The sequence below is a fragment of the Emydura macquarii genome, unplaced genomic scaffold (genome assembly GCF_026122565.2).
Source record: "Emydura macquarii macquarii isolate MOO-44397 ecotype Brisbane River unplaced genomic scaffold, CSIRO-AGI_Emac_v2 contig_431, whole genome shotgun sequence".
NCBI classification, from domain to species: domain Eukaryota; kingdom Metazoa; phylum Chordata; order Testudines; family Chelidae; genus Emydura; species Emydura macquarii.
The window spans coordinates 12,957,924-12,981,622 of record NW_027130568.1 but is presented as its reverse complement, the minus strand read 5'-3'; the positions used below and the strand labels follow the sequence as shown (position 1 = coordinate 12,981,622).

At 40.7% G+C, this 23,699-nt stretch overlaps 1 long non-coding RNA gene across 2 annotated transcripts in view; it reads right to left on the bottom strand.

Annotated features, from left to right (window-relative positions):
* LOC137146270 (uncharacterized) overlaps window positions 1-23,699 on the bottom strand; it is an 89,708-nt gene that overhangs the window by 5,265 nt on the left and 60,744 nt on the right. Inside the window, exons 2-3 of one of the 2 annotated variants that reach the window (XR_010917887.1) lie at window positions 8,814-8,873; window positions 3,075-3,197 (exon numbers count right to left, since the gene is read on the bottom strand). This is a non-coding gene — a long non-coding RNA (uncharacterized lncRNA). Of the gene's footprint in view, window positions 1-3,074; window positions 3,198-8,813; window positions 8,874-23,699 lie in introns of those variants that run through there. The other variant, XR_010917888.1, reaches the window with a different exon arrangement.

Genomic DNA, 23,699 nt, shown 5'->3' with positions numbered 1-23,699 from the left:
TTTGAAAAGAAAGTTTATGTCTCAGCCCCACCCAACCAGAATTTCATGGGACAAAGAAAAGGCCCTTCTCCAGCCTGAAAACATTCTCCCTGCCAGGCCTGCTACAAACAATGGAGGTGCTGCTCAAAAAAAGGTTGCAAGAATTGTTTATAATGGAAATAAATTATATGATGGAGCTGCCTACGAGAGCAGGGGATTGGGCTATAACCCAGCAAAACCCCTCCTAGTTCTTCATCAGAAAGTGTTAAACACCTAAACATAGTGGTTAGTACCAGCTCCTCCTGAAAAATAGTCTTCATTTCTCTCCTCCTCTCAAATGAAACTTCATTTGAATACGATGAATGATACACTACTTCCTTTTCACCTTAGTTTCATGCAAGTGTGAAATGTCATGCAAAAGTGGCTCTGTGTGTTTGCATCTGAATTAAATAGATCTCTATATATTCAGTGTACTCAAGTGTCATGGCTAAGCTTAATAGCAGAGGCGTAAAGCCACCCAAAAGAGACTGGAAACTACTTTCCCTTCCTCCCCCCAGTTTTCATAGAAAAAAATACCACTAGTTTTCCACAGCTCTATTTATTTGTGTTAAAGGAGGTATAAGTGTTTTCTTAAGAAAAATCCAACGAATAACTACACGATACTCGAACAGACAGCAGGAACCAAACAATGTGTTTATTTGGTTTATTAATGTAACAACACCAAATGGCAGGACCCCAATATTTTTGTTTCAGTTGAGTTTGTGTGTTCCAAAAATTGATTTCACCATAATGGGGACTATAGGAAAAGCATACAGGCTTATACATGTAACCCTTCTGCCAGACCGCGTCGGCAGCAGCAAGGGCCGGGTTCTATATCTAGGGGTCCCTCTCAATGATACAACACCAAACTGGCTCGAGCCCCTACCCAGTCTCCTGGGAAATTACACACTATTCCCTGGGCGCCCCCAAAGGGCAATACTTCCCCTCTCACAAGCACAGAGTCTGAGTGTAGAAAGAAACCTTTTAATAGCAAAAGAGAGGTAACCCAGCACTGGTTTGGTAAACAGTGCAAACAGAGTTCATGAACTCAATGAACCAAACCCCTCCCAGAGTACGGGGCATGTCCTTCGCCTCTCCCTTCCTTCTTCCCCCTGTACTGACCGGTGTCGGCTGCAATGTCCACCTCTTGGGTGTGGCTCCACCCCCTATGCCGCTCCTGTCCGACACAGGCTTGACTGGGCCCCCTCTGCTGCTGTCTCCTACCGCCTTCGGGCCTCGCTGAATCCTCAACCGCTGGCAGTGACCACGCCTGTTTCCCACCAATTTCCCACCAACCGCTGGCTCCGACCACACGTGGCTCCCGCTGACTGCAGCGGGCTGGCACCGACTGTGCCGGCCCCTCTGCCAACCACTGACCCGGCTGGCACTGACTGTGCCAGCCTCTCCACCGACCCTGACCGCACCAGGCTGGCACCGACTGTCCCAGCCTCTCACCAGAGTTCCTGGTGCCCACTCAGCTCTGTTAGTTGTCAGGCAAGGTTTCCCAGATCCTCTACTGGTTCAGCTCTTAGTGATTTCAGCTCATGGATAAACCTTCTGCTGACATACAGACAATGTCCCTGCTTTCAAGAAACAAAAGACTCCAAGATGGGTCATTAATTCTACCTTTTAACAATGGGGAGAGAGAATCACTCCATGCCTGGGGGCAGCCCTTTACCAGGGCCAGTTCAATCCCAATGGGAGACTGCTCCACCTCCCGCATGTTTCCAGGGGAAAACATCTGTCTGCCACCCTTGTGGAGCTCTGTTTAGTTTAGGGTGCAGATTCCATCATAACAGACTAAGCACAGTTTTGCTGAAATCTGTTCATACAACTGAAGGACAACATTTCATTATCCCAGTAGTTAACACAAAAGTGGTTTGTAGCCCAAAACCAGCCCTGCTAACCATTTCCCATTATGCTCAGCACCTAGGTAAGTTATGCTAAATACTTAATTGTACTCATGCACATACAAAGCCCATGCAAATAAAGTGCCCCCCTTTCAGCTGCTGAGCAGGGAGAGTGCCACTGAGACACTCAGACCTGGCTTACATACAGAATGCAGTAGAAAGCTGCTTGATAAGTGGTCTTGTGTTGTGTAGAGAGCACATTATGCCTCTGCTTCGTCAGCTGCATTGGCTACTGATAGACTTCTGTGTGAAGTCTAATAGGTGTTGGTTTTTAGCTTCAAATCCCTAAATGATTTTAGTCCCAGCTACTGGAGAGATGGCCTCCCCAGGTATTACTAATGCAGTTGAGGTCAATGGGGGATTTAAATTTGCAGCTCCCACCAGGTTTAAATGGGAGAGGGGCACAGCATTTTCAGTGAGAGGTCCATGACTCTGGAACTTGCTTCCCTCCCTGGTTTGTCACAACCCAGATTTAGTGACTTCCAGTACATACAGCAAGAGTCAACTGTTTGCCTATGCTTTTGCCTGGAAGAGAGTTTATCCTGGCAAGTGTCTGGTAGACCGATTAAAGGGATTGGGGGAGGTGCAGTTTGGGGTGGGGGTGTTTTCCATACACTACAGGTCCCCAATATTTTATTGAAATTGTTTGTATATATTGTGTAAACGCCGCTGCAGCCTAAGATAAATATGGTAAACATATACAACTCAGACACAAATAATGAAGGGTTAGAGGCAGGGGAAAGCAGGGAGACTGATTACAATGGAGAGGGAATGAAAAGCAGGAGGACAATTACAGAATAGGTGAGTGGAATCACCAATGCCAAGCAGCCTTGAAAAGTTTAGGTAAGCACTAGAACAAAATCTGAATCTCTCAAATTTTTTATGTTTGAAAATCTAGCCTATAGTGTTAGGTAAAGAGCTCAGCTCCCATTTAGACACCAAAGTAAGCAGCCAGATATTCAAGAGCTTGGCCTGTTGAGTGCTGAACCATTTTGAAAATCTGGTCATAAGTGACACAAAAGGTACTACTGGATACTGAGCCTTTTCCAAGTCTGGCCCCCTGTGTGGACGCTGAGCAACGGAAACTTAAAACATACACACAATTCAATTCCATTTGTCGAGGATATTTTTTATAATACACAAGCTTTCTTGTTTTTTTAACTTATTTGATTATTTTGGCATCAATCTCTGCTGTACGCTCACATATGAAGGAAACGGCATTCCAGAATGAAGAGGTTGAGAGTTGTGACTTGCATCTACCAACTTCAGCTGAAAAACAAGCACACCGCCTATGGAGAAGGCTGATATACTTCACATGCAGGGATAGGGAGTAAAAGAAATCCTTAGCCACCTTTCCATCATACTGAAAAGAATTCCAAGAATTACACATATAACATTCAATTAAAGTCACTTAATAGAGAATCTGTTAAAGGACAGACACTTTAAAAATGCATCCTCCATGTCCCCATGTAAAGAAAAATCTCTTAAAGCCCCTTCAAATATCCAATAAAGGAATATAAGACTGGTGAAATAACATTTTCGTGAAATAACATTTTCTGCACAAGGTTATGTGTTTTACAGACTTCCATAGCACTTCAAACATTAGAAAGCTGCATTAAGTTGTTTTCAAACTTTTGGAACACTCAAGGACGCAGAATCCTCTACAAAACCATCAGCAAACTACATTATGATGAAACCTTTCCTGAAAAATATTGATTCCCTTAGTAGGATGGCAAGCCAAAAAGAGTCCATGTTCAAATGCCTGAGGCCACCCGTTGGTGTAGTACAATTAAAATGAAAAATAAAGCAGTAAAGCTAGTGTTACATGGCTAATTAGAAGAAATGTTCTGTATACTTCCCTCTTCCCCAAACAACACTCCCACCTCAAAGTCAAAAAGTCCTCCAGGAAAGCAGCAACAAGATGTGCTGTTATGGAACTGTTCTTAAGTCACCTGTACTGTTTTGTAAGACTGTTATTTACTGCCTAAAATGACAAAATATTCTATTGTACCTCTGGCAAACTAACAAAAAGTTATATATCAAGTTATATACCAAATCATGGAACATGGTTTCATTTGGAAAGGTTATTAATTTTTACTCTGAAAGATAATGTTTTGGTCTACTTTCAACAAGGCATTTCAGCAACATTTTTTCATATTATCTCAGTGTTTCCAAGGTTACCAATTAATCATTGTCCCTTTGGTACATTTGAATATATATCAGGCATACTGTCTAAAAATACTGCTGATCATGAGGAATTAAAAGTGACTATATATGTAATATTAGAACCCAAAAGAGCTGGAGACCCATTCTATATGCTTAATATCCTTTGCTCTAAAGAATTCAGTCATGGCTCTCTCTCTCTTTAACTTCCTCTCTATGAATTATATAGTCAAGACTTCAGAATCATAACTCTAAAGTATTTATTATTTATGCAGGGCAATAAATGTCCTTGGCACACTATAGACATAAAAGACAAATTCTTTGCCCCAAACAGCTTAATCTGAATTCTAGACTTCATAGAACTTTAATAGGTGAGCCATCAGTTTTCAGTCTCTCACAGACAAAATCTGTTCCAATCATCCAATTCAGAGATTCTTGGCCCCCCAAATTGTGCATATTTATTTTATTTTGTAATCTATTGATATCATTTTTATCTTGGTTTATATATCTGGTAATGACAACCTTTTGTGGACCTGTTAGACATAGTCTGCGGAATCCCAGGGTTGAAGGTTGAAAACCACATCTCTATGCCAATGGAAAGTTATCTAAATTGCAAGACAAACAGGTATTTCAGACTAAGGCACTTGATTTGTGTCATGGTATAAATAACAAAATGTTGTAGTTTATGAAGAAGGTGACAGTGAAAGCTGACAGGCTCTTTGCCCTGCCCCAGATCTTTGGTTTTTGTATTACAAGTCCTGCATACATCTTTTTTTAGGGGGAAGATGGTTGTTAAAGTTAGTGTGAGGCAACTCTAATAACATCCGGAGTCCTCAGTTTTCCTGGACACAGGTCTAGGTATGGTACAGGCATTATACTAGTTGCCTATATCTATGATAACCTCTTATCAATAGATGAAGAGCCAGGGTCCATGACAATGCTTTTAGACTTGTCATCTGCCATGAGTACATCAATTGTGAAGTATTTTTTGTCAAGTCTGCAGGGGAGGATGTATTTGCTGGACTTTCTGCTTTTCTGAGGGACAGTGGGTATATCTACACTGCTGGCGGCATTGTCGGCAGTGCAGGATCGATTCTGCGGGTTCGATTGAGCAGGAATGGAGACCTGCTCAATCAAACTGGAAGTCGACAACATTAATCCACCCCTGCAAAAAGAGTAACACTGCATTGACCGGAGAGCATTTCCAGTCAGTGCAGTGCAGTGGAGATGCTGCAGTAAGTTGAAGTTAGGAAGTTGGCAGGAGATACGCAAGTACTTCATGTAGCTTCATATCTCCCATTGACTGCTGCCGAAATCCACCAGCAATGTAAACCAAACCGGTGATATTGGGTGATTGTGCATCTACTCTGAGAATTGTCTCACATAGGCACTACAGAATTCTAATCTTGTCAGTCCTATTATTCAACAGGTATATTCAGGTAACTGATATCTTCAGTATACTGCAAATAACTCAAGTGGTGCAGTCGAGCAACTTGTTTATTATCTAACTGAGCTTGAGACTTGGCCTTAGCTAGTTTAGCCCTCAGCTGACAGAAAATTCACACGTCTGTAATTATTTAGAGAATATTTATCTTTTGACAGGTTGGCATCCAATGCTAATCCCTTTCTTCCTTCCCGTATTTTGAGCAAAAGAAGGGTGAGCCTTTGGATATACCAATTTTATCCCTAAGACCCAGCCAGAGAAAAATTTCCTGGGTGATTTGAGACACTGTGTTCAAGTAATACTGTTTCCACCACAACGTTTAGCTAAGGACAACTGTTTGATTTACTTAGGAGTACTTTGAATGTTTTTCCCCCCAGTAATGTGCTGAATTCAAACGAAAGGAGAGATCAAAAGGGCCTGTAGTATTAATTTCAATGGAATGAAAAACAAAGAAACTGAACATCTCCTGTTGATACCTATTGATCATCAGTGCTGGAGATAAGCAAATGAAGGATTGCCAGACTGAATCCTGAAGTGGGAGCCACAATGTGTCATTAAGGATGTTAACTAACCAGATATATATGACGCATATTTGAATGAATTTATTACCCAATGAGGAAAGTTCCCTATGTTATAATGAAGACAAATGATCCAGAAAATACAGACCACAACTAGAGGAAAACCCATCCTGGATCCAATTATTATTAATAGGAAAGAGCTAATAGAGAACATAGGGAGTCTTGGAACCACAGTAAGAAGCAGGTTCACAGAATGAAGCAATACAAAGGGATATTAGGCTCAGGTAAGCAAATATTGGGGAATAAAAATCTGTTGAGATGGGTGAATAGCAGAAAGTAGCAACATTTGTGTATGCGGGAGAGAGCTGTTCAGTCTGACAATTAACAATAGGTGAAGTGGAATAGCCTACACTCCTCCTGAAAAATTAAGCCTGCACAGAACAAGAAACAGCTAACACGGCTTCCTGAGGGACCCAAAAGATTCTGTGTGCTCACATGCTTAATACAGGTTAACATGTGTTCAAAGGTTAAAAGCCTGTAGGGTGAAAAAGGGGATGCAAACAAACAAGAATACTCAATAAAATAAACCATTGATGAAGCAGGCAATATTTGGAAAATTATACAGCGTACAAATCAGCAGCATGGATGGCACTCATCCTAAGATGTTAATGGAATGAATTAAATATGTTAAATCACTAAGTTGTTTCTGAAAAGTCATAGAGAAGTAGAAAGGCATTGGAAAACTAGATTAAAGGCAATGATACTTATCTTTAAAAAAAATTAACGGAAGAGCTGTGCTGGCAATGACCATCCTATATATTTAACCCTGGTAAAATAATAAAATACCTTTCTCACAATATTTCTTTCATCAGAATTTTGAGGAATAAAGTGGATAGTTTTATCAAGAGCAGTTTTACCCTGTAAATAGTTTTCTGGTTCTTGAAAAAAACAATCTTTTCCCAACCCAGACACCTCACCACCAACCCAAGGAAATCCACTCCACCTCACCCTTCCAAAGCAGCCAAGGGAGATCAGCTCCTCCTCTAGCAAGGAAAATCCACTCCTCCACCCTGCCCCATCAGTAAGGGGAGCCACCTTTACTTCCCCACCTTAAGGCCACCGTGTCTTCCCCACTATCAGGGGAGAACCTCTGCCCCACCTGTACACCAGTCACGGGAGTGCAGCTGGATGGAAAAGAGGCACTTTTTGAAATTTTCACCCCTTTTTCCTAACCAAACGATTTTGAAATTTTTCAACCAGCTCTAAGGGAAGGTTTGGACTAAAAAGAGTTGAAATGCAACTTCTTTTGGCAGGAGTGTAGAGGGAAGAAGATGGATGTGTATCACCAACTGAAGAACATTTTTGATTAATCCTCTTGCTAAATTTTTGGTAGCGCATCACTGCATGGGACAAAGTGATGATAAAAGAGGTTTCCCCACCCCTATTCTCATGTTGGCATATATGTGCAGGACTGGGCCTAACAGCATGTTCAAATATAATGGGCTGTCACGTCTATTCATATGTAGGCTTTATCTTCACTAAACATGGGGGAACTGGTTTGGCTTCTGTTTTAAGTATTCCCCACAAGACTCACATTTGTAAAGCGTTTGGACAGTGGTTTTCAAACTGGGGTATGCAAGCTCTTGCTAGGGGATAGACGAGAAAAATCCTGTAATGACAGACATTACTTTGCCAAGTCTTACTAAATAAAACGTGTTAATAGGTTTATTATGGTCTATCTCAGATGACAGTATGCGGTAGACTACTTTATTTGGAAAGGGGTACACCGCCTAAAAACTTTAAAAAGCCACTGGTCTAATGCAACTGAATAACACTGTTTTTGATTGAAACCCGGATATTATGGGTCTCCCCCTACCCAGCATGCACACTCACTTTCCACTGGAGAAGAGAGTTGAAGGGGAACAAAACCAAAAACCTTTAAAACCTCCCCCAAAAAAATTTGCAAGAAGTTTTGTGTTGGTCAAAAAGCCATTTTGTTGTCCAAAAACCAGACACAAGTATTTCAGCCAATTCTCTAGATAATATTTTCAAGTAGTACAGAAATCTTGTCCACACTTTGTTCATGATATTTCATTTCTTTTCTCTTGCACAACTTCAGCATTTAAAATGGTCAATACCAATATGACAGGACTCAGGAATTGCATTCATGTAGTAGGCCGGCTTTGATATTCAACAGGGATGGACTAGATGATTTCTCAAGGCCACTGCCACCTACATTTCCATGATTCACATGCGAGTAGAAATATTATCTCTTTTAGAGAAAACTTAGCATGCTCAGATAAAATATTGGAAGTGACTATAAACAAACATGTTTGCATTGATAAATAGAGCAAACATGGGCCAGGAAGTTATAGAACTGTGTACATTTACCCAGCGTAGTCAATTGCTCTTTGCAACCTTATATATTTTATCAGCCTAATGCCTTAACTGGAACAATGAGACGTATAAAAATACACATGCCATCCTGGGTATTTTTTATGATCCATTATGCTTTATTCAACAGAAAATTAGTTATGCTGCCATTCCAGAATTCTCCCTTGAAACTTCCTTTGTTGGCATCAAGGATGCATTTGAGAATCCTGCTCCTTAACAAAGGCATTCAAGTATACTTAAGTGACTCTGAGGAAAAGAGGGGGTGGGGTAGTCATGAATTCAGAAACATTATTTTGATGTATATTTACAGAAACAAGGTCACATTGTATTAAAATCCATTAATGCAATACCGGCATTCAGACCTACCTTTCCCAGTATGATTCTACGATAGTCAAGAGCTGTGAAATCTTCAAAAACCATGGAGAGCTTTAAAGGAAAAAAAAAAAAAGTTGTTTTGCTACAACTTTATAGGCTGAATGAGAGACTTTAATAACGTTATTTGCTATTACTGTAAATTATGCCCACTACCCTCTTTGAATCTACCATGTCAAACTCCAGATCTGGACACCTGCCGATTAAAAGATGTTGTGTTTTTGTTTTGTTTTAATCCAAAGTGACTTTTCTTATGGTCTTCCTCCCACTGGCACAATCCCACCCAGATTCCACTTTTGACTCCTGATAAAAATAAATTTCAGTTAAAATAGTGCAAAATATGGTGAACCAAGCAAAATACACTGGGCACTAGAACTGAGCAAATAAATGATTTTTCAGTTCAGGGGCCAAACTGCCAAAAAAAAAAAAAAAAAAAAAAAAAAGGATTGTTTTGAGCCAAAACTGATGGGGTTTTTGTTGTTGTTGTTGTTGGTGGTGGTGATGGTTGTTTTTTTGGTTTGGTTTGGTTTTTTTTGGCTTTTCTTGCTGAAATGAAAACCAGGAAAAAAATAGTTTCAGATTAAAAACATCCAAAAAAACCCACAATTAGGTTTTTCATTTCATTTTGGTTTCAGCTATTTTATAAAACATAGCTAAATTTCAAATAAATTGCAGAAACAAACCAGTTAGATTGTCAAAAAAAAAAATCCATTTTTTTATTCAGCTGAAACTATTTGTCAATTTTTACTCAAATTTATGAATAGTTTTGGTGCAAATTTACTATTTGCCAAAAAAATAATTAGCTCCGGTAGCAGATGGACAGACATCACCCAACCCACTGTTCCTACTTACAGCCCATCCTATCCAATGGTACAGTCGGCACCAGAAGATTGGAACGTTTTATACTAACACCAGAAGGTGGCATCATAGTGGCATCCAATAACAATTTGACATTCCCAGAGTTACTGCCATTTAGAGTTCAGAGGAACTGGTGGTTAATATATATTTGGGTTTCTTTAAATCTAGAGGAGGGTGGGGAGAAGAAAGGAGAGAAAAAACAAAAGAGAGTCAGCCAGTTAAATAACAGTGTCTCTCCCACAGGCTCAGGAAGTGGAAACAGCAAAGATGTTTCGGAGCCTGCATCTCCTCTTGTCTGACAACTTAATTCACTACTGTCGTCTCAGCACCTGCTTAACTGTCAATTGATATTTAAACTATATGAGCTAGTGGCTCCATCCAAGTTTATTTCCCAAGTAATATAGCCAATGTGCACACATCCCAGACTATGCTTCTAGTACCAACTGACTATTTATAAAGATGAAAAAAAGTTCTCCAGCGACCAAACTGTATATATTAAATGTTCAGGGTACAGTCTTTTGTGTGTGCTGCCGATTGAACCATATTTGGATTCTTCAGTCACAGAACTGTGAGAAGACTGCGGCTATTCCCATCTGCACCATAGACGTCCTGTGAGAGACTGTCTACTGTGACACACTGTCTTAAATGACGTAACCCCTCTCTGCCTCAGTTTCCTCATCTATATAAGGTAATAATCAGCTATGTCTCCTGGTCTTGGGAAATTTAGTTCATTAGAATTTGTGAAGTTGTTTGCAATCTTCAGATTGAATGCACTAGAGAACTGCAAAAGAACTGAATATTGTAGAATATTCATTTTAAAGTTAGCAGAATAATGGGGTTGCTGGGGTTTTGGGAGGAGAGAACCAATTTTCCAGGATGCTACTGATCCACTGCCTATAATAATGGCTTTGCAATGATTTGACTGTGAAAAAGGAATGGTGATTTATGATTAGAGGTTCTGGAGAAGCGTGACTTTTGCCCTGCTTGATAATTAATCAAAACACAAAAACACCTTGCCAAAGGCTCCTGTCTTGATAGCAGGAGCTTCATTAGAACAAAAGAAATCTCCACTGTGAAGCCACGTTCAAAACAATTGTGTGGAGAAAGTTATATTTTTGGATGGGTGGTGGTGTTCTCTGCTAGTGAGAAAAAAATATAGTAGTTTAACTATAAATAAAATATGATTAAACAAGAGTCCATCCATTATATGAAGTGACACTTTTATAAAACTGTACTTATTTGTCCTGCCAGATTTTATGAAACAGTAGCACTCCTTCCCCCAGGGAATACAACTACTGCACATCTGAATATTTCTGATGTGATCAGATCATACATGAACTGACATGATACTAAAATAGTTCAGTTACTTGTTTAATTTAAATTCTCACTATAACTGGCCAACTTGTGAGCACTCTATCCCCTCATGAAGACTAGGTCTCTCTCTGTAGCACACTAAAGGGCTCTGTTATCAATAGATATTAGACAGGAGGATGCACCTCCACAGCTTGTCAGGCTGCTTTCAACTACTCTCATCCCCCAGCCAAATTACAGTGAGCTTGTGAGTCTCCTTCACCCTCACATTTCCACAATGGCACCCTGACCCTCCCGTTTCCACCCGACTATTCCCCTTCACTTTGATTTCAGAGTGGCAGTTACTGCGCATTACAAGAACAACTGGAGATGCCTCAGCCAAGCAAGGCACTTAAGCATGTGCTTAACTCTAAGCATCTGAGTAACACTAAGCCTATGTTTAAAGTACTTTATTGGATCAGGGCTTGTATAACAAAAAAATGGAGCTTTGTAGGGCTTCATAGCTGCTAACCAGTGCCAGTAAAACTATGGGCCAAATTCTGTCCCGATTTATGCCTCTGCACTCTTCATTGAAATCACTGATTTTTCAAGTGTATCAATAGGTCCCACAGTTTTACACTGTATATCCAGAAACACCACATCTGGTAGCAGTTTTGATGTTATGAATTATAATAGCCATGTGATAAATCCAGCGTGTCATTCATCTTTGATTGCTCACTAGTCTGTCTCTCTATGCAACCTCTGAGCACCTTAAAATAGCAGCTTTGATTTCTTTTAAATCAAAGAAAGGATGGTGGGAGGAGATATCCTAAGCAGAATTTCTCCCCTAAACTCACTCTCACTTGAGTCCTAGGACAAAATAGATCAATTCTGTACCTGTGGCAAAATTCAAGTCCAAGACCTCATGACCCCTCCAGGCTAGAAATGAGACCTTTACATCACTGGAAAAGAGACATTTCCCAGCGGACACACAGCCAGTGTTTCCAGCCTCGGAAGCCACCAAGATATCAGAAAAATCACAATAATATGTCTAGAAGATGTTTTAGACAACTTTTAGATTTTTCTAAAATCATTCTCATTTTTATTTTCCGGTCTCTGAGGCTCACACTCAGAGACAAAGGAATCATAGAAGATAAGGGTCGGAAGGGACCTCAGGAAGTCATCTAGTCCAACCCCCTGCTCAAAGAAGGACCAACCTCAACTAAATCATCCCAGCCATGGCTTTGTGAAGCTGGGCCTTAAAAACCTCTAAGGATGGAGATTCCACCACCTCCCTAGGTAACACATTCCAGGGTTTCACCACCCTCCTAGTGAAAAAGTTTTTCCTAATGTCCAACCAAGACCTCCCCCACTGAAATTTGAGACCATTGCTCCTGGTTCTGTCATCTACTACCACTGAAAACAGCCTAGTTCTATCCTCCCTGGAACCCCCTTTCAGGTAGTTAAAGGCTGCTAACAAATCCCCCGCATTCTTCTCTTCTGCAGACTAAACAAGCCTAGTTCCCTCAGCCTCTCTTCATAAGTCATGTGCCCTAGCCCCCTACTCATTTTTGTTGCCCTCCACTGGACTCGTTCCAATTTGTCCAGCCTAGTTTTATGGGTGGACAGAGCTGCATAACACCACCCATAAAAATGGGTAAAACTGACTTTTCACAAGAGCTCTCCTTTTTAAATGTGGGGCACAGAGAAAATGGTGTAGCGTGGCATATAGTCTTCAGTCATCACTACTTTATGATGAGCTTCAAAACTCACTCAGAGTTTCTAGATACTTGAGAGTAATATAGTCCAGGGTGACTGCTGACTGTGGGGGTGGGCACAATTTAAAGGTTCTGGCACAATATGCAGGGCAGGTACTCAAGAAACAAAGGAGTTTTGATTTCCAGAGCTACTTCTGATGTCATGGTTTGAGATACTATGTAATAGCAGATGAGACTGTTCTAAACGAAAGCTGCACGTGAACCAGCTCTGGATTACACTGGTGTATTATATCAGTTTGAAGAACAGAGATATTTGCAGAGCAATCCTTTGATATGATCTTTTAGAGCTTTTGCGAGAATACCAACACCCAATAATTATGTCAGAAATCACTTCTAATTTAACCTTATAAAGTTATTTTCCCTCTAAATATTGGCTCATCACAAGAACCAGAAATTTCTTGCTAACCCTCCTGGTAGCTATGATGTCTCTTCTGGTATCTATAATTTCACAGAATAATGAATATGAGTCATCATGAGTAAACCTGTAAAAACAGAGTTCATGGCAGGAGGACAGTGGTTTGAAAGAATTTTTGGAAAGTAAATTAAAATCTCCTGTGCCCAGCCCAGTTAGCAGGGACATTCAAGTCACATTTCTGAATTTTCTCTTTATAGTTCCTTTTAACAAGAGACAGACCCAGAACTTGGACACAGAATCCAAACCACTCAAACATGAAGATCAGATCTAGCTCCAGATTTCAACTTCACAGCTCAGGTTCATTTTTATGATGGGCCAGTTCAGAACTCTTGTGAAGTGGCTTGGGTTTGGATCTGAAGTTTAGGAACTTGAATTTGGCTCGAAGCTTCACAACTGACCCCCTTTTGCTATTAACATTACAAAGTTCAATAGTGCCACTTCCAGTTCTTTATTATTATTTATTATACTGTATCCCAACATTAAGGCCCCCATCCAGCAAATTTATGCATATGCTCAATTATAAGTATGTGAGTAGTCCCACTGAAATCAATGGAACTGCTCAAGTGCTTGGATTTAAGCACTCTGCAGGATTAGGGCCTTTGGAAAAAAAATTAAAATATCATTGTCACAGTTTCAGGGAAACTGCACTTATATTCCCCCCATCTCCCCTGGCTTCCACTGCCTCCCTGGGCTCCCCAACCACCTCTACATCACCCCTAGCCCCCTGCTGCCTCCCCCAGACACCCATCCATCCCCTCTGGCCCCCGTTGCCTCACCCAGCCCCCCCATCTCACCTATCTCATATAGCTTTTAGTCATCTCCACTTTGGGGTGAGCTTCAAAGCTCACTCAAGGCCTTGATATAGTTGTGAGTAATGCAGTCATCCTAAATTCCTACAATAAAACCGTTACATCACACCATCAACACACACAATCTCTGCATGCATACACACAGACACATTATATAGAGAAAGCGTTCTTAAGGTGGAAAACATGGGTACTGAGAACGTTACTGAGCAGTTGCAAAATTTGAATAGTCCACAAAGCTTTCTGATCTAGAGTTCAGGAAGTATCTTTGTTAGGCAAGAGTTACATCAAGTGATCATTTCAGTTAAGTCATACATTCACTCTTTATGTTCCTCAAGTATCCATATGACAGACATACAAAGGCTCTGAAAAAGAATGCCAACGAATTGTGTGTCATCATTGTTACTGGACACCAATCACCAATCTAACTGTTCTATTAGAATTAACAATGCTCCACTGGCATAACATGAATTGGTAGTCTTCTTTTGCCAATAAGCTTTTAAAAAGAGTTGTTATGTTAATTATTAGAAATGAGACAGTTCTAGCCACCCACTGTCACTAATTTGCTAAAATATGCACAATAAGTCAAACCAATCATGGCAGGTAATTAGTACCTGCTCAATTTCTATAACTTTCAAAAATGAAGCTCAAGTAAGTCTAAGAAGTATCGATAATTAGAAAACTACACTTCTTTGCACTGAAAAGTGTGGCATTTCCACGTTACGTATGGGAGTTTCTTCTGATTTTTTACATTTAAATAGAACCACGTCCTCATATTACAGGAAAGCAGCCAGTCTTATAAACCCTGAAAGGCAGCCAGTCTGAGTTCAAGCTATTACAGCAGCCATCTCTCAGCCCTAATGGGCCTATGTATGGAAGCATCCCTGGTCCTTCATAAGGACACACAAAGGCATGAGCCTATGTTAATTCATTAAGAGGAATCATTTAAATAGCATTTTCACAGGGAAAGGGTAATTAGCAACATTCCCTTACAGAACAGATCAGTATGTCTATAAGGGGAGGATACATGTCTCTTACAAATGAGTGTTAAATCTTGTTTTTCCAATTGAATTCTGCAGAATGGAGCAAATCCTTCTATGCAACAAGTTTTTAGAGTCCCTGCTTCAGAACTAACTTTGAACCAAAGACATCAGACAATGAAAGTATGTGTGCTGCATCAGTGTAATTAATGGGCTTAGATATCTGTCAATCTCAGACATTAAAAGAGCAAGTGGTCCACTTAGGGGACGTGCTGGAAGTGGCTCTGAATATGTATACCAATCATTTGTGTGTCTATGGCTATTGGGCAATTGTATACTTGCAACTAAGATTGTCTCAAGGTATTAGCACTTGAGCGGTCTTGAATGTCTCTTGATGCAATGAATTCAAAGGGAAAGCAGAAGAATATCTTCAGAATTTTCCCACCTATAATTACAGTCAGATATTGCTGCTGATTACCCTGTATATGGATTTCAAAACTCCTCTACCTCACCTCAAAACACACACACACACACACACACACACAAGCCCAGGAACTGGTCTGAAACCATTTTAATAAGGTGTTTTGTTTGTTTGTTTTTTAAAAAGACCAAAAACATAACAGGTATGCAAGTCAAATATGCACTTTGTTTTGTTTTCAAAAGTGCATTATATCAAGTCATCCCATACGTGCTTTAACCCATATTTCACTGGGCACATAAATATATACCAAACTTGATTTACTGGACATAGGTTGGTGATACTTTAGGAGATTAGCAAAAACAATCTGAAATTGCCACTATTATCCTTTTATTAAATATTTAGGGGGAGATAAGTGAATGCAAAAGAGCTGCTACTTTATTGAAAAGCGTCACTGTGATCACTGACCAGATGGTTCTGTGGGAAATCACAAGGCAAATGCATCTGACAGACACAGCTCCCTCCCACGTTGCCACGCATTCAGAATAGCTTAATAAAAGCAGGCAGATGACTCACAAATGTGCCGAGTGAATGATTGCAGGGACAAAATGAGTCTTCCACACTCATCTGTGGTCAATCAAAAGGAGACTTGAGTTTTATTTGCCGAACCATATGAGAGAACTGACTCAGTGTGTTTGTGCAAGAAGGGCTTTTGTGCAAATAACCCAGGAAAATAATCAAAAGCAGATGTCCATATATCTTCAGTCATAAAATCATAGGTTAGAAAGGACCTCATGGGTCATCTAATCTAATCTCCTACCAAGATGCAGGATTTGTTATGCCTAAACCATCCAAATCAGATGGCTACCCAGCCTCCTTTTGAAAACCTTCAGTGAAGGAGCTTCCACAACCTCCCTAGGCAGTCTGTAAGAACAATAGGACAATGGAACAGTTAGGAACTTTTTCCCAAGATTCAATCTAAATCTGCTATGCTGTAGTTTGAACCCATTGCCTCTTGTCCTGCCTTCTGTGGCAAGATAGAACAATTTTTCTCCTTTTTTTTTATGACAGCAAAGACAAATGTCAGGTGCTACACTTAGGGAAGAAAAACCAAATGCACAAATGCAGAATGGGGGAAAACTGACTTGGAGAAGGATCTGGAAGTGGTGGTGGATCCAGTTCTTAGTTTATGTCGGTACTTGCCAAGGCTGAGCCACAGCACCTCTAGGCTTGGCAGTTCATAGCCCCAGCACCTCTGGGCTTGCCACATCAGTTATGAAAGTAAAAAATTGCTTGAGCCCCGGCACCTCTTTAATTACAAATTAAGCACTCAACAAGAGTCATCAATGTGATACTGTTGCAAAACCCCAAATGGGTTGCATTCACAGAGGCATAGCATGCAAGTTATGGGAGGTGATAGTACCACTCTACTCAGCACTGGTTAGGCCTCATCTAGAGTACTGTGTCCAGTTTTAGTCACCAATGTGCAGAAAGGATGTAGAAAAACTGAAAAGCTCCAGAGGCGCGTGACAAAGATGATCAAATCCATCTCCTTTCACAAGCCATTCATCATTTTTAATGTAAACACAAAATTTATGCTGCCAACAACTTTCTGCATCTAATTTTCAGTGAGGGCAGAGGGGAGGAATTAACGTTGATTCACAGTAATGCAATCTGAGAAGGTGTTCATCAGGCTGAAAAAGAAAGAACTAATTGTTGCATGTGTGTAATGTGATTGATAAGAGAATGACCACAACCGGCATGTAACATTCTATTGCACTCTCTATTTCAATTAATCTATGTGTATTTAACACAAATAAATTCATATATAATAGTCTCCAATCATATTATAAAATGCAAAAAAAAGCAAACTCATATTCCTGACTTGCCTTGAGATTTGTGTCAAAGTTCTGTTCTCAGATCTGCAGTGCACATGTCACCTTCAAACATGCTGCTCTTCCACCAGAGCATCTTTTGAGGTAAGATGAAATTCACTCCAAAGCATGAGGCCCATATAAGACCCTCTATACCACTTAAGCCTTTTAGACATCTAAGGAAAGTAAAATATCCAACAGATCTTGACTCTGATAAGTCTGACATCAGATTTTTTTTCCCCTTGCTCTGCCAGTTAAGGAAAGCCTGATTTTGCAGCATTCACCCTTTACTGAACATAAAGTTCAGTAGGTACTTTATTTTGTGACTAGTCACATTTAACTTCTGTGGGACCATTTCCATAGTAGAATACTACTCAGTATGAGTAAGAATGGCATAATGAGGCACAGATCAAAATAAATGAGAGTGTTATTTGATGTGTTCACTTCCTTTTCTAAATTATATCTACATTTATTAAACTTATTTGGGGGGCACATATTTGTAATTCATGCAATAGAATATGCATTTTTAAAATGTGCTACAATCCTAACCCCTTAGGACTATTTTCTTCACAACTGAATCTAAAATTTATACTTTTGATTTGAGTTTCAATCAAAAGCTATTTTCACATAATGCAAAATTGGAGTAGGTGGCACCTCCGAGAGCACATGTCCATAAAAAAAAAAAACCTTTGCCCATCATTTAAAATTTAATCAAGAATATCATGGGCACAGTCAGAGCTCAGAAACATATTTTTGATCTCTGGGACAGTTCAAGGAAGTTTTGAACCGCACTCTCTCTCTTTCATCGCAGAGCATATCTGCAGACACAGAGAGCAGTATAGTTTCACCATTCATTCCTGTCTATAGCTGGTTCCTCCATTAAGCCAGCTGGTCATAACCCATAGATGATGTCCCACCATCTAATCTTTGGTCAGTCTGATCTTGGTTGTGTTTGCATTATTTTCTTTGGCATTCTGTCATCTACAGTTTCTCCACCAACATAATCTTTTTGACTGGAGCCAATCCCGTATCCTGATTTTACATCCTAATCTCCTAATTTATTCAGGTATCTGAAAATCATTCTACTTTACACCTGCCATCTTTCGAAGACCTCGTATTTCTATTGCCTCCAGGCTTCTGATGTTGGTTTCATTTAAGGTGGCTGTTTTCAGACCATACAGTAATAAACTGGTTTCAGACATTTTCACTTTGAAACCAACAAAAACAATGTTTTTATCAGTTCATAGTTTCTGTGCAGCACTTGTTGCTAAGGCACATTTCCTTTTAACTTCAAACTTTAAAGGCCAGAAGGGACCATCATGATCATCTAGTCTGACCATCTGCACATTGCAGGCCACAGAATCTCACCCACCCAGTCCTGTAACAGGCCATAACCTCATCCTTGGTGGATCTGTCCGCACTGAGCAAGCTGTCTAGGTGCACATAAGATTTTACTTGTTCTGTGATTTCGCTACTGCTGCATTTCAGTACTATTTATGGTCTCTCTTCCAAGAGACAATAAATGCCGAGACAACAAAGTGGATGTAAGTATAGGTTGACTACACCTGTTTTCCAAGGTAGCGAAGAGTGTCATCATTAATTAAAATGTGCCTGGTAGTTGTACAATGTCATCTGCATAAGCGAAGGAGCTTAACTCTAGATCACCCAATTTCACTCCTCCAACTCACTTAAATAAACTTAATGTCCAATTTATATGTGACGAAGAGCAACGGTGATGCCATGCCTCCTTGTCTTACATAAAAGTTTGACTTGAACTGGTTGCTTAAATTTCTACCAATTTTTATAGCACTGCACGAGTCTTCATACACAGCTTTTATAAAGGCTATTATCCTAGCTGGAACTCCATAGCTTACTACTTTCCATACCTCCAAACCAAAAGCCTTCATAAAGTCTATAAAAACTACAAACAACTTTAATCCCCATTCTCACTTGTTATCTGATCAGTGCAATTTCAGCCTGGTCTCCAGCCTCACTATTCCTCACCTACTACTTCTAAAAATGGTCTGAATCTGTTGACAATTACTTTCATCATGATTCTTCCAAGTGCTGAAAATAAGTTTATACCTCTTGAATTATTCAGGTAAGCAGGATCTTCTTTCTTCAAGACTGGTACAATTATTGCTTTTAGCCAGTCATCTGGTACCTTTTCCTGCTCCCACACCTTCTTAAATATTTTTTCCTAATGCTTTGAGAGCACTTGTCCCACCAGCTTTTAGCAGCTCAACTGTTACATTGTCTATTCCTGCAGCTCTCCCATTTTTAACTGCTTCACTGTTCTTTCAATTTCTTCTTTAGATGGTGGCTCAGTGCAGATATCCATTCTGCATTGCAAGCTTCCCTGTTTACCTAGCATGTCTAGAATGCTGGCATCTGGATGAACTGCAGGTGAACCACAATAATTCAAAGATAATGTATTTATTATGCAAGCACTTTCAGAAATCCTATAACTCTGGGTAATCAGCTGCAACAATGCTCTGGATACAAAGCTCATTTATTCAGCCACAAAAGATGCTGCTACATAGAGAGCCAGATTTTTCAAAACCTGCCTTCATTTTTGCACCTGCATCTTGAAGGCAGAAGTTTGCCTTCATAATTTTTCGAAGTTCAAATTGAAGCCCACTTAAATAACAACTGACTACACTTGCAAGTGGAGCTGGATGAAATTTTTTGGCTGGAACTTTTTTGGTGAAAAACGCAGATTCAGTGACACAAACATTTCATGAATTTGCATCAGTTTCACTGAATTGCTCATGTCAAAAAACAAAAAAAATACTCCAAAGAGTCTAAATAATTCATTTTAACATTTTTAAATGAAATATTTAGATTTTTTGGTCCTAAACAATTATTAGTTTAGCAATTTTCTTCAAATTTAAATTTAAAAATTTAACAATGTTCAAAAACATTTGAAATCAAAATGTTTTAATTTGACCTGAAACAAATTGTTTCCAAACTTTTCAATTCACTGAAAATTTACAATTTACAATTTAGTTCAACCAAAAAAATCCCTCTTCTCCCCCCCAAAAAACAAGTTTTCACAATTATCAAACTGAAAAATGTTATTCACATCATACTACTTTAGATATCTCTGGATGCTAAATGGCACCTCCCAGTTTTTTCGCTTTTCATGTTGCAAACCCCACAGCAGAGGCTTATATTACAAGACTCACCATCTCAGAGCACCCCCTTACAGGAGAAACCCAGCCCTCCGGCACTTCTGCCTCAATTTTCTCACAACCATTTTTGGCCTACTTCCATCTGTTGGAGAAAATAAATGGGATTCTATGGGAGACACCTAACCCTCCCACCAACAATTTAAAAAGTAAGTATCTAGGTCCCCCTTCTGGATCTATCTTCGGAGTAGTCAGGTGGGTAAATACCAAAATTCAGAATAAAGCTAAACAAGGAACAATTTATTCAGGGGGAAACAACAAATGAGGGGTCACTGGGGGATTTATCAAGGTGGAGCTTAACTCCAGATTCTTTCCAAGCTTAAATCTAACCTACCCAGGCCCAAAGTTAATAAGAACTACTCAAGGTCTTTCTTCACCCTTCTGGGGCATTGTTCACGACTCCCAGGATGATGAGCCAGAAACTCAGGATCTGATAATGGACTCAGGAACCGCTGCAGGTAGGTATGCTGATCTTCTTGTGTGGGGGCTATCCATGATGTTCTTCCTAGAGGCTTCTCTTCTTCTCTCAGCGACTCCTGCGCGTGACGACACCTTGCTACCCCAAGGACAGACAGCCCCAAGCTGACTGGCTCGCTACAATTTATATAGAGTCCTGTTGCTGGGCAAATCACACTCCTTTCCACCTTACCTTTCCTGCCTTTTTCCCAGAAAGGGCGGGAAACACTGGGGAAGAAGACCTCCAAGATGGAGTCCTAGTTGTTCTTTCGCCATTTCAAAATGGCGATCAGCTTAAACATTTCATTTAATTAACATAATAATTCCCACACTGAGGATTTTACCCATAAGGAACAGGGAACATAACACGAGGGTATTGTCAACCCAACACATCGTAGAGGTAGCTTGGCCCTCCTACCAAGCCACTTAGAAGCATTCGACCATTTTTGGGGTAACAGACTCCTTTAGTCCAAGTCCAAAAACATCATCAACAACAAAAAGAAGTTTTCAGTCCCTGCTGGGCTCAGCCACCAGCCACCTTCCTTACAGTCAGGCTCTCAGTGGCAACACTGTGTCTCACTGTCTAACCACCAGCTCTTTTTAGGCTCCAATCAACCCAGTCCTTCAGGACAGGTCTCCACCTCTTATCAAGGGCCTCTGGCAGGCCATAGCCCTCCACGAGTTCATAGCATAAGCCCAGCTTCTTGCCTCACAGCTGCTCCAATGTGAGGAGACTCCCATGGCTCTTTTCCTTAGCTGGTCTAGCCTGTCTCCTCTCTCCTAGCAGCCTTCCCCAGAGAATTCTCCTTCTAAAAAAAAATCGAACCCTCACTGCAGGTGTAGCAGAGAGGGGTCAATGGAACAAGGCTGACTGTTCCCAGGCCTGCTGTCCCTTAAAAGGGTGGAAGCCCCGTTACAGCCTGGTTGAGGCACAGCTGGAGACCTTCAAAATCTGTGTCTGCTTTTCCACCTCAAAAGTGGGGCATCATGGTGATTTTCACATCCCCCTGTATAGTCTCAGTGCTAAATGATCATCAAATTACTACAACAGGTGCTCGAGACCACTGGACAGCTTTATTATTGTTTGTTTGCATTATAGACGCACCTAGAGACTGTAACAGATATCAGGACACCACTGTACTAAGCACAGGGCAAGCAGAATAAGAGACCGTCTCTGCCCTGAAAAACTTACAATCAAGACAAGACAGACACAGGGTTAGGTGGAAGGGATAGAGTGTTCAAGAAGAGGAAACTATGTGATGGTCTGAAAACATCATTAGTACCACTTTTGGGGGGGGGTGTTGGGAGAGTACACTGAAGGGAAAGTGGAGAGTGGCTGAAGTGAAGAGACTGAGGTGGGGGCAGGAGGGAGCTGAAGCAAGCAGTCAGAAGAAGGGAAAGAATGCCCATAATAAATAAATAAATGTTGTGTGTGTATACACACACACACACACACACACGGGGGTAATGATGATGATAGCACTGTCTGAAGTTATGCTACGGCTGCGCTTGATGGCTGGCTACTCCCAACAGTTTTTGTCCCCAAGCACACATGGTGGGGGAGGATTAGAGGCCATGTAGACACTTGTTCTCCCAGAGCAGGAGGGGTCTCCCTTGGAGAATTCTGGGTCCAGGTGTGCAGGAAGGAGGGCTAGCCTCAGGTGTATCTCAGCTCCTTCCCTCAGACAGGTACGGCCGTACCTGCTTCAGCTACTTTTCTCTGCACTACTCCTGGCTTTACTTTACAGGCTACATTAATCATTTATCGCAGAGAGAATAGTGTGAAGGTCATTTCTGACCGACTAAGGTGTCCCTGCCACATGTTAGTGAACCTCCGCTTACGGGAAGATGTGTCAGACAAAATGTTTTTTTTTTTTTTTAAAAGGCAGCTCAGTTTAACAGAAATGCTTACAGCTTGAATCTAAACTAAACCAGCATGGGTAAGCAACCCAGCAATAGAGTCACATGGGGAACAAAACCCAGCTAACTGCTCGTGTTCTTAAGTCTAGACACGGTCTCAATTCTAGCTGCACCTGCGGCTGAAATAAAATTTCAGATTTGGGGGATATTTTGGCCTTTGATCCTGCCAGTCGTCTATGGCTCACAGCAAGGAGTTCTAAGCTGCTCTGCTCTAGCCCAAGTGTGGGCAGTGCCTACTGCTCATATTCTGAAAAGCTGGCAAGGGTCTAAGCTCCCTGCTGCATACTCCAAGTGGAGCTCAGTGTAAGTTTGGTCATGCGCCACACTGCTGAGGAATATGGCCAGGAGTGAGCTCAGTGCAAAGCCAGCATCCAAGCGGTCCCCAACCAACAGCTGTCCAGGACAACCAATTGCTAATCATTTTGCAGGTGAGCAGTGAAAGAGGGACCATTACTGAACCATTACTGGAATTAATTGCCTTCTCATGGTGAGGACGCCAAATGTGTTCCTTAATAGTATACCGTCTGTGGACAAAAGCAAGAAGCCAGACCATTTGTGTAATGAGGGCATCGTGGACACTGTACAGCTCATTGAACCTTTCTGAATTTGGGATTTTATTTTATTTGTTAAGGAAAAATTTCAATGACATTTTGGCCAACATTCTCCACCCTTTTTGACCAACAACAGCACGACTTGGAATTTTCAAAATTGGAAGAAAAATCTTGGCAAAAAAGTGTTTGCAAGCTTTTCCTTCTTATCTGATCAGTTGCAGTACATAAAGAGCTGGGTAGGGCAAGGAATAGGACAAAGGTTGACCCGCTGACATACTTATGTGATCTCCATTACTGCAAAGTTCGAGTGCCTCACAATCCCTAATGCAGGTAGCCTCACCCC